The following is an 11,142-nucleotide window of genomic DNA, read 5'->3' on the forward strand; positions in this document are numbered from 1 at the left end:
TGTGACACTGTTCTCAGTGTATCGTGTTCATCATCACCCTCTCTACCTGTGACACTGTTCTCAGTGTATCGTGTTCATCATCACCCTCTCTACCTGTGACACCGTTCTCAGTGTATCGTGTTCTTCATCACCCTCTCTACCTGTGACACTGTTCTCAGTGTATCGTGTTCTTCATCACCCTCTCTACCTGTGACACTGTTCTCAGTGTATCGTGTTCATCATCACCCTCTCTACCTGTGACACTGTTCTCAGTGTATCGTGTTCATCATCACCCTCTCTACCTGTGACACCGTTCTCAGTGTATCGTGTTCATCATCACCCTCTCTACCTGTGACACCGTTCTCAGTGTATCGTGTTCTTCATCACCCTCTCTACCTGTGACACCGTTCTCAGTGTATCGTGTTCTTCATCACCCTCTCTACCTGTGACACCGTTCCCAGTGTATTGTGTTCTTCATCACCCTCTCTACCTGTGACACCGTTCCCAGTGTATCGTGTTCTTCATCACCCTCTCTACCTGTGATACTGTTCTCAGTGTATCGTGTTCTTCATCACCCTCTCTACCTGTGACACTGTTCTCAGTGTATCGTGTTCTTCATCACCCTCTCTACCTGTGACACCGTTCCCAGTGTATCGTGTTCTTCATCACCCTCTCTACCTGTGACACCGTTCTCAGTGTATCGTGTTCTTCATCACCCTCTCTACCTGTGACACCGTTCTCAGTGTATCGTGTTCTTCATCACCCTCTCTACCTGTGACACCGTTCTCAGTGTATCGTGTTCTTCATCACCCTCTCTACCTGTGACACTGTTCTCAGTGTATCGTGTTCTTCATCACCCTCTCTACCTGTGACACCGTTCTCAGTGTATCGTGTTCTTCATCACCCTCTCTACCTGTGACACTGTTCTCAGTGTATCGTGTTCTTCATCACCCTCTCTACCTGTGACATTCTCGGTGTGTCATGTTCTTGCATTGCTAGGTCCATCTAATCCTGGGGTTCACAGATCCCTTGCTTAATAATATTAGTCGAAAGCATAAAAAAGATTGGGAACCCCTGAGCTAATCCATAATACTCGGTCTGTTCTCTAACAATCCCTGGAGGCCTACCATTCACTGTATATGCTTTATTCTGGTTTTAGCTACCAAATTATATTCACCTGGATTGAAAGCCATTTGCCAATCCTCAGCCCGTTTCCTCGCTGGTCAAGTATCACCTGACTTTTTTCATAACCTCCCACATTATCTACAACACCATTCATTTTCAAGAACTTACTAACCATGCTGTGCACACTCACATCCAAACTTCCTGAATAGCAATTGGGTAACATTATAGTAAAGGGAGGGGGGCAGGTGAATTTCTGAAATGAGTTAAGGAGAACGTCTTTGACAGCATTATCTTAGCTTTTGAAAAGAGGCATGGCAGAATCTAGTGCTTCCGACTGAAGTGGGCCTAGTGGGCCAGGTGAATGTAGGGGAACTCTTGAAAGGGGCAAGGTTAAGATGAGTTTTTGAAAAGAGAGAGGAACCATCAAAAAGAACACTTCTGAACTGGAAGAGGGCAGAGTCCAATAGAGATCTTACCAGGGTAAAAAATGACTAAGGATTCAGGAAAAAGAGAAACTATGCAAGGGAGATATGTTTCAGATATGGAATAGATACTTTCCCACATGAGGAAGAGGCAAGAAAATCAAAGACAGAGCATCGTGAATGATGATGTTATGAGATTAAAAAAAGTGAAACAAAAATAATCATGGTTGATATCAGTGGAATAGCTAGAACCAAGCTGAATACAATAGAGAGGGAAGTGAAGAGAAAGGCCTGCAAAGAAATAAAATAAGAACAACAGTTAACATAAAAGGGATCCCAAAATTCTCCACTGAGATATATATACGAAGACGGCACAATGATGCGGCTTTGGATCTATTAGGGACATAAAAGGTGAAGTATGGTTAGAGGCTCATGGCATGACTAAAATTGTGAATGATTCCCTTACTAAAAAGTTCTGTAAAATATCAATACAAAATGAGATAGTAAAGATTCTAGATGTGGTCAAAATTAAATCATCGAACACAGAACACAGGCACGTTGGCCCAAGACATTCTGTCAACCTTATAACCTACTCTAGGATCAGTCTAACCCTTCCCAACATGGTTTTCATTTTCCTAGCATCCATGTGCTTATTTAAGAGTTTCTTAAAAGTCCCTAATGTAGCTGCCTCTACCACCACCCCTAGCAGCGCGTTCCACACACCCATCACGCTCTGTGTTTAAATTAAAACCTCTGACAACCTCCTGAATGCCTCTTATCATTTTATACACCTCTATCAAGTCACCTCTCATCCTCCTTCACTCTAACGTGAAAAGCCTTAGCTTGTTCAACCTACCTTCATAAGACATGTTTCCTGTAAAAATGCTATTACCTTTTCTCAGTTCCTTCATCTCTGCTGCATCTGTTTCCAGGATGAGGCTTTCCTTTCTACGACATCAGAGATGTTCTCCTTCTTCAAAGAATGGGGTGTCCCTTCCTCCACCATTGATGCTTTCCTCACTCACATCTCCTCCATTTCCTGAACATCCGTGCTCATCCCATCTTCCTGTTGCCTTAACAGTGATAGAGACCCTCTTATCCTTACCTACCACCCCATGAACCTCCACATCCAGCTTCTGCCATCTCCAAAAGTATCCCACCATATTTTTACCTCTCCCCTACTCTCTGCTTTCTGCAGGGATCACTCCCTCTGTGATTCCCTTGCCCATTCATCCCTCCCCATTAATCTCCCTCCCAGCACTTATCCCGGCACGTACAAACAAGCTGGAGGAACTCAACAGGTCGGGCAGCATCCATTGACTGCTCACTTCAACGGATGCTGCTAGACCTGCTGAGGTCATCCAGCTTGTTTGTACGTGTTGATTTTGTCATGACCCCAGCCCCCTCCTTTGTGAGAACCGCAAGAGAGAGAGAGAGAGCCTTACGGTTTGGAATGTGGGCTGGCCGCTCAGCCAGACAAAAGCCTTGGACATAGCCATTGTCTTGGGAGACACCTTTGTGGAATAAGGAACTGGACTACGTGCAAACCCTCAGGGCAAAGTGAGATGGGTGATGGGGGAAAGATTGCCTCACCCCCACCCTGATTGACATCTACAACCCTGCCAGTCCAGATAAAAGGTGGGCTGCCGAGGCGGGGCCTCAGACACACCAAGGAGACACACGAAGAAGACACGATAGCGCTTCCCGTCGGAGCGGGAAGCCATTCTGAAGGAAGCCACGTGCGTTAGATTCCGGATCGGGAGTCTGTGGCTGGAACCAAAAGGAAAAATCGCTTTAACTAACAACAGGGATTTGCTTCGCAAGGATGACGGGCAAGTGTTCCTTCTCTCTCTCTCCATCACGTGAAATGCCAGCGGTTCCCGAAACGGGGAAGCCTGCAGACTTTGAGTGACTCTTATATTCCATTGGACTCAGTATCCCCTAGACAACGATAGAGCTTATTTTTGATTATTACTATACCTGTGCTTTAGATTGAGTTTTGACGATGTATATGATCTGAATGTTTTGTATTAACCATACGTTTGTGCCCCTTTATAAATAAAACGTTTGAAAATAGTATCATCAGGCTTCAGCGGACCTCTCTATCTTTGCTGGTAAGTCACCCGGTTACTGGGGAACGTAACAAGTGGGGCCTCGTCCCGGGATTTGAAACCAAAGGGGAGGGTCAGTGAATCGGGCTGTAAGTCCAAACTTAAATCTGGTTACGCAGGTAGCCAGACAGGAAACCAGCAAAGATGGATGTGGATGAATTTATGAGAAACCCGACTGTAGAGGCGCTAGGGACAGCTACCAAATTAGACTTGGTAAATCTGGCAAAGGGGTTAGACCTCGCAGAGGTGAGGTCATCAATGAAAAAGCAGGAAGTGCGAAGGGTCATAAATCAGTATTACATTGGGAAGAAGGTGTTTGCAGCTGAGGATTTGGAAAATATCCCCAAAAAGAGATTAGCGAGTGGGACAGATCAGTTAGAGTTGGAGAAAGTAAGGTTGGAACATGAACTTAAAGTAAAGCAGCTAGAAGCAGCTGAGAAGGAAAAGGAACGGGCTGAGGAACGGGCTGAGAAAGAAAAGGAAAGGGAGCAGGCGTTCAAACTAAAGGAATTAGAGGTGAAACGGGGTCATGAGCTCCAGCTAAAGCAGCTGGAAGCAGAAGAGAAAGAGAAACAAAGGAGCCATGAATTGGAGCTGGACAGGCAAAAGCAAGAGCAAAGAGCTCAAGGGCAAGAGAGAGAGGAGGGGTTTGATGTTAGTCGGGCGTTGAGGTTGGTCCCCCCGTTCGAGGAGACGGATGTTGATAGTTATTTCTTGCTTTTTGAAAAGGTGGCAGTGAATCAGAAGTGGCCCAGAGAGCAGTGGGTGGCGTTGTTACGAAGTGTGTTACGAGGGAAAGCACAGCGGGCATATGCAGCGTTGCCCCCGGAAGGGGAAGGGAATTATGACCAAGTAAAGGAGGCCATTCTCCGAGGTTGCGAGTTAGTACCTGAGGCATATAGACAAAGGTTCTGAAATTTAAGGAAAGGGTGGAATCAAACGTATACCGAGCTAGCCCATGAGAAGGGTGTGCTCTTGGACCGTTGGTGCACCACGGAACAGGTGGCCGAGGACTATGGGCGTCTCAGGGAGATATTTTTGACTGAGGAATTTAAAGGTTGTGTTCCGGAAGAGATCCGGATGTATTTAAATGAGAGGACGAATCAGTCCATCTCAGAAATTGCTAGGTTCGCAGATGAATATGCCCTAACCCACAAGACAAAGTTTTCCTCGCCAAAAAGTTACCCGAGAGACCGTCGGAATGGTAGGGAAAGCCCGTCTGCTGAGGCGGAGATCCCGCTGGGAGCTAGTGGTAAAATTGAGGAGAGGCAAGACGGCAGGAGAGGTCCTGGCTTGACCTGTTTTAATTGTGGAAAGGTGGGTCATATTGCATCTAAATGCTTTGCTCCAAGAAAGGAGCCAGAGAGAGAGAGAGCAGCGATCCCTATCGGGCGTGCAGTGGTACTCAGAAAATCGGCAAGAGGGTCCCAGGGGAGCAGAGAGCGTGAGGGGTCGGAGATTTATCTGTCACCCGGAACCGTGTCTGTGAGGAAGGGGGACCCGCCAATCCCCGTACGGATTTGGAGAGACACGGGGGCGGAGCTATCATTAATTAGCCGTAACGTATTACCATTCGGACGTCCGACGGGCGAGGTAGCCCTGAGACGCATAGGAAACTGGACCGAGGTAGTGCCTTTGCATAGGGTCCTTCTAGATTGTGAGTTGGTGTCGGGACCAGTGGAACTGGGGGTCCTGCCGGAGTTGTCGGGGGAAGGCGTGGACGTCCTTCTGGGTAACGACCTAGCGGGTGGGAAGATGGGAGCAGCCGTGAAGCTGACAACCCAGCCCGTGAGAGTTGAGGCCCCGCCCACAGAGTCCCCGAGCTATCCCGCATGCGCGGACACTCGCAGCCTGTCGAGAGCGGCAGCTGAGAAAGCGAGCAGTTTAAAATTGGCCCAGATGTCTTTACCGACCCTGTGCCACGAGGGTTTCGAGGGTGGTAAAACGAGGAATAGTAACGTAAAAGGGGGTAAGGGAGAGAAGGTAGATTCTCCCTTAGCAAAGAAAAAGGTCCTAGAGGTAGGAAATAAAGATGAGAAACAGATAAAGCTGTTAAAAGGTCCAGGGTTGGACATGGATGAGTCTAAAGGTGTTCCCGATAATGAAATGAGGGCAGTCCTCGATGAAAAGGATGCCATTACCTTGAAGAAGTCTGCTGGGTTGGCCGATGAGGTTCTTTCAGCCCAAGGGGTTGAGTTTACTCCGGAAGTGAGTTGCCCAGAGAGTAACTGGGAGGATCAGGGGAATTTAGAATTTGAAAAGGGTATGGGTATTGAAAGCCTGGAAGAGGCCAATTCCCCGTTTGAGTGTGTCCAAGATGGGGATGCCCGTGGTCCTAAACCTAGTCACGGAGCTCAGAAAAAGTCTGAGGTATTTGACTCGGCTGGATGAGACGGCCGTCCTTTTGGATCAGATAGACTTGGTTCGGGGAAGAAGGTGTCTGTGCTGAAGGGGGTGTTCAGAGTTAAGGTGGAGTTTACGAATGGGGAGATAACTGTTGTTGTGGAGGAGAACGGTAAATCTGTAGTTCCCAAATCGAATGGAAAAAAGTTAAAGTCTAGATTGATGCCTGCGCATCGATTACAGGTTGATTTGGAATGTAAAGGGGCCTCACACGTTATTGTTATTCAAGAAAGCGCTGTGAGGAAGCCAAAATTTAAATGCGGCTGGAGAAAAAGGTTCGAACTGAAACACATCAGCCTGTATTGTCTTGACAAAAGGGTTAACTCCCTGTGTAGCATTAAAGAATTGGGTGGAAATTCCCATGATGGACTAGGTTGGGGACACGGAGTTAAGAGAATAACCCTCGTGGAAAGGAAAGGCGGGAGAGTACCTCGCCAAATTAATCAAGTTCCCCACTGGGGGGGGGGGGGGGGGCTCCCCGGGAAAGAGGCGATGGTTAATAGAAATTGTCATTTTTAAACAGCGACGCCAGTTGTACGGGTTTGCGCCAAAGCCTGTGAATAATAAAGACACCCCTTTTGGAGACCTGCCGGTGAAATAACACGACCGAAACGATTAGTATTTGTTTAAACTTTTGTAGATGCACCTAAGCTAAGATCACACCTCCTTAGTTGTGTTGCTGAAGAAAATAAATAAAAATAGGTGGTTATTGAGCTGAAGTTTGATGCTACCAGACTTTAGCACAGTACGTGATGTTAAGATATTAAAGAAAGGGGCACTGTAATTGTTACCTGTTTAGATACTGACTGGAATGTATAACGGTAGTACTCTGTGAAGAGAAAAGCTTGTGTAGTATGTTAGGGTCCAAAAATCCTGTACCAACTTGTTTTTAACCGCTGGTAAAAAAACTTTTAAGAGGGGAGGTGTCATGACCCCAGCCCCCTCCTTTGTGAGAATCGCAAGAGAGAGAGAGAGAGCCTTACGGTTTGGAATGTGGGCTGGCCGCTCAGCCAGACAAAAGCCTTGGACATAGCCATTGTCTTGGGAGACACCTTTGTGGAATAAGGAACTGGACTACGTGCAAACCCTCAGGGCAAAGTGAGATGGGTGATGGGGGAAAGATTGCCTCACCCCCACCCTGATTGACATTTACAACCCTGTCAGTCCAGATAAAAGGTGGGCTGCCGAGGCGGGGCCTCAGACACACCAAGGAGACTTACGAAGAAGACACGATAGCGCTTCCCGTCAGAGCGGGAAGCCATTCTGAAGGAAGCCACGTGCGTTAGATTCCGGATCGGGAGTCTGTGGCAGGAACCAAAAGGAAAAACCGCTTTAACTAACAACAGGCATTTGCTTCGCAAGGACGACGGGCAAGTGTTCTTTCTCTCTCTCTCCAACACGTGAAATGCCAGCGGTTCCCGAAACGGGGAAGCCCGCAGACTTTGAGTGACTCTTATATTCCATTGGACTCAGTATCCCCTAGCAACGATAGAGCTTATTTTTGATTGATTATTACTATACCTGTGCTTTAGATTGAGTTTTGACGATGTATATGATCTGAATGTTTTGTATTAACCATACGTTTGTGCCCCTTTATAAATAAAACATTTGAAAATAGTATCATCAGGCTTCAGCGGACCTCTCTATCTTTGCTGGTAAGTCACCCGGTTACTGGGGAACGTAACAATTTAACCACAGCATCTGCAGTGTACTTATCTGCAGATAAGTATCTTTTACTTATCCCTGCAAGCAGCTTAAGTGCTACACCTGCCCATACACCTCCTCATCACCTTCATTCAGAGCCCCAAACAGTCCTGTAGGTGAGGCAACAGCTTACCTGCAAATCTGTTGGGGTTGTCTATTATGTCTGGTGCTCCCAATGCAGCTTCTTTATGTTGGTGAGCCCTGTCATAAATTGTGGGACTTTCGTTCCATCTGCCAAAAGTGGAACTTCCCAGTGGGCAAACATTTTAATTCCCATTCCCATTCTGACATGCTGGTCCATGGCATCCTTTTTCGCCACTATGAGGCCACTCTCAGGGTGGAGGAATAACACCTTATATTCCATCTGGGTAGCCTCCAACCTGATGGCACAAATATCAATTTCTCCTTCAGGTAACAATATTTTCTCCCCTCCACTCTTCTTCTATTCCACACTCTGGCCTCTTACTTCTTCTCACTTGCCTATTACCTCCCCCTGGGTCCCTCCTCCTTCCCTTTCTCCTATGGCCTGTTCTCCACTCCTATCAGATTCCTTCCTCTCCAGCCCTTGACCTTTCCTACCCACCCGGCTTCAGCTATCACCTTCTAGCTATCCTCCTTCCTCACAACCCATCACCTTTTCATTCTGGTCTCTTCCCCCTTCCTCTCCAGTCCTGAGGAAGGGACTCAGCCTGAAATGTTGACTGTTTATTCATTTCAAGATGTGCAACCTGACTTGCTGAGTTCCTCCAGCATTTTGTGCGTGTTTTATAAGGCATGCTCTCTAATCTGGGTAGCATCCTGATAAGTCTCCTTTTCACTTTCTCTGAAGCTTCCACATTTTTATTGAGGTGACTACAACTAAACACAATATTATAAATCTGGTCTAACTTGCGCTCTATAGAACTGCAGTACTATTTCATAGCTCTTGAACTCAATCCCCTGTACTGAAGGCCAACACACCATATGCCTTCTTAACAACCCTAATAACTTGCATGGCAGCTTTGGGAAATCTATGGACATGGATTCCAAGATCCCTCTGTTCCCCCACACTACCAAGGATTAACCCCGTAGTCTGTCTTCAAATTCAACTTTCAAAAGTGAATCGCTTCACAGTTTTCTGGGTTGAACTCCATCTGCCACTCTTCTGCTCATGTCTACATCTTGTCAATGTCCCTGTTATAACTTACAACTACCTTCTACCCTATCCACAACTCCACCAACCTTTGTGTCACCTGCAAACTTATTAAACCGGCCCTTTCACTTCTTCATTGAACTGATTGATAAAAATCACAAAGATCCCTGTGGAACACCAGTGGACACTAACTTCCAGGCAGAATATGGTCCCTCTAAGGTCACCCTCTGCCTTCTATGGACAAGCCAATTCTGAGTCCACAATTTATCTATTTATTTACTTAGTTTAATAGAGCAGAAGGCTGATGGGGAAGGATCTATTAATATTGGTATTTTCAGACACTGGTTCTATCTTTCCCAGCATTTATGGATGCTCCCATGTCGAACCCTTACTGTGTTTTGTTTTTTCAGGGAAAGCAAGTTCAAAGACTGCCTCTTGTTCTTTGAATGACATTTCTGCAGCTGTTGAGTTCATCCTGTCTCTGTAGATGCTGCTTTCCAGATCCGCCTGCCTTCTGCTTAACCATTTACCTAAAATTCTGGCATAATTGGTCTGGCACTAATCTAGTAGTTCGGTCGTCCAAGCAGGTCAGCAACCATCCATGTACTTCAGTCAGTTGTTGTTTAGGTGGCAGGTTGGGTAAATCACTTGAACGGATGAGAGCGCTCCAATTGTCCCAGCAGTGAAATCATACTCTGGCTCTTGCAACAATATGATTATCATTTCCATTTGCCCAACTTGTTAATTTGGATTCGGAAGTAGCAGAGATGAATAATTTCCATATGAGATAAGGGCCTCCAAGAATAAACACAAAACACACAAAAAAAATCAGACCAGGATTGGCTTGACTCAGGTATCTTGTCTTTAATTCCAGCTAAAACCACATAACCAGCACTCTCTGTCCATAATTCCTCAACCTCAAAGTTATTCTGCAGACCAAATAATTTCTGTAGCTTCCTGTACATTTACTTCAAAGTTCAGATCAGTGCAAATGCTGATAGAACTTTAGGAAAATGCATCCGGAAAACTGACTAGCAACTCCAAGATGGCTCTGAAACTGTTGTAAACTGCTGAAAAAGTAGCATCTAGCATCCTATTAACAGAAGGAAATCTATGAACAATATTGATGGGCAACAAAATTGATAGGCTTGATGCTCTGGTACATCTCTCTGTGCTTAGTGTCATCTTCTCTGGATGCTTTACATCCCATGTTGTAAGGAAAGTGAAGATGAAGAAAACAAGAAGGCTTGTAATAAATTTCAAATATAACAGATGGATTTTTACCATGTTCAGGAAAGATCATTTCCAGTTACAACAGACTGGTCAGTTTAACTTTGGTTGGGGAAAAGTTAAGCTGACACTGAATACATTTCAGCTGACATTGACTTATCAAGAATAGGTCAACTACTTGAATGATTTTTTTGACACTGCAATTGAGAAATATGGTGAAGGGTCTATACAGATCTTCTGAAAGCATTACTTAACTAAAATGAGGCTCTCAATAAAGGAAGGTCATTGTTAGGTTGGATAAAAATTAACTAATGAACCAAAGCACCCTAGCTATATACTGTATATGTGCCCAAGACTTTTGCACAGTATTGTATATATAAAAGTCTTGGATATTGAAGTAAAGAGTAAAATTTGAAATTTTGCCAAAGCTGCAACTTGGGGTATGGCACATAGTGAGGATGATGCCAGTTTGTTATGGCAGGGCATAGATAGGTTGGGGGATAGGCAGACATTTAGCAGATGGAATTTAATTCTGTGACATGAGAAATGATGCATTTTAACAAAACAGACTTTTTGGGCAGATTTACAACAACACAATTCTAAATGTAAACGAAGTGATGATCTATGAGAGAGTGTAGAGGAGACTTATCAGAATGGTTCTGGGTTTGAGGGATTTTAGCTAGAAGATTAGATTGGAGGATTGAAGCTTGTTCTCCTTGAAGCAAAGTGGGTTGATGTGTGACTAATAGAATTTTTTGGCATCTCGTAACTGGTGGAGATTGGCAAGGATCAGTGCCTGGAATCCTTGATTTGTGTGTAAATATAAAATACAACTTCTGCCTAAATTAGGTGGGATTGTGAATATAGAGGGGGATTAAAGAGCTAGGAATGGATTTGCGCATGTTGGGAGGGTAGGGAAGAACACAAGGACACGGCAGGTGGAATGTAATGTAGAAAAATATGAGGTCATTCCCTTTGGTACATGTAACATGAAGGCAGTGCATCTTGTGTACTGTTGATGTCCATAGGGACTTAG

The 11,142-nt window shown here is 45.2% G+C and overlaps 1 pseudogene; it reads right to left on the minus strand.

Annotated features, from left to right (window-relative positions):
* Window positions 1-9,239: 9,239 nt before the first annotated feature.
* Window positions 9,240-10,061, minus strand: LOC140721231 (peroxisomal membrane protein PEX13-like; annotated as a pseudogene).
* Window positions 10,062-11,142: the final 1,081 nt, after the last annotated feature.

This window comes from Hemitrygon akajei, chromosome 1 (genome assembly GCF_048418815.1).
Source record: "Hemitrygon akajei chromosome 1, sHemAka1.3, whole genome shotgun sequence".
Lineage (NCBI taxonomy): Eukaryota > Metazoa > Chordata > Chondrichthyes > Myliobatiformes > Dasyatidae > Hemitrygon > Hemitrygon akajei.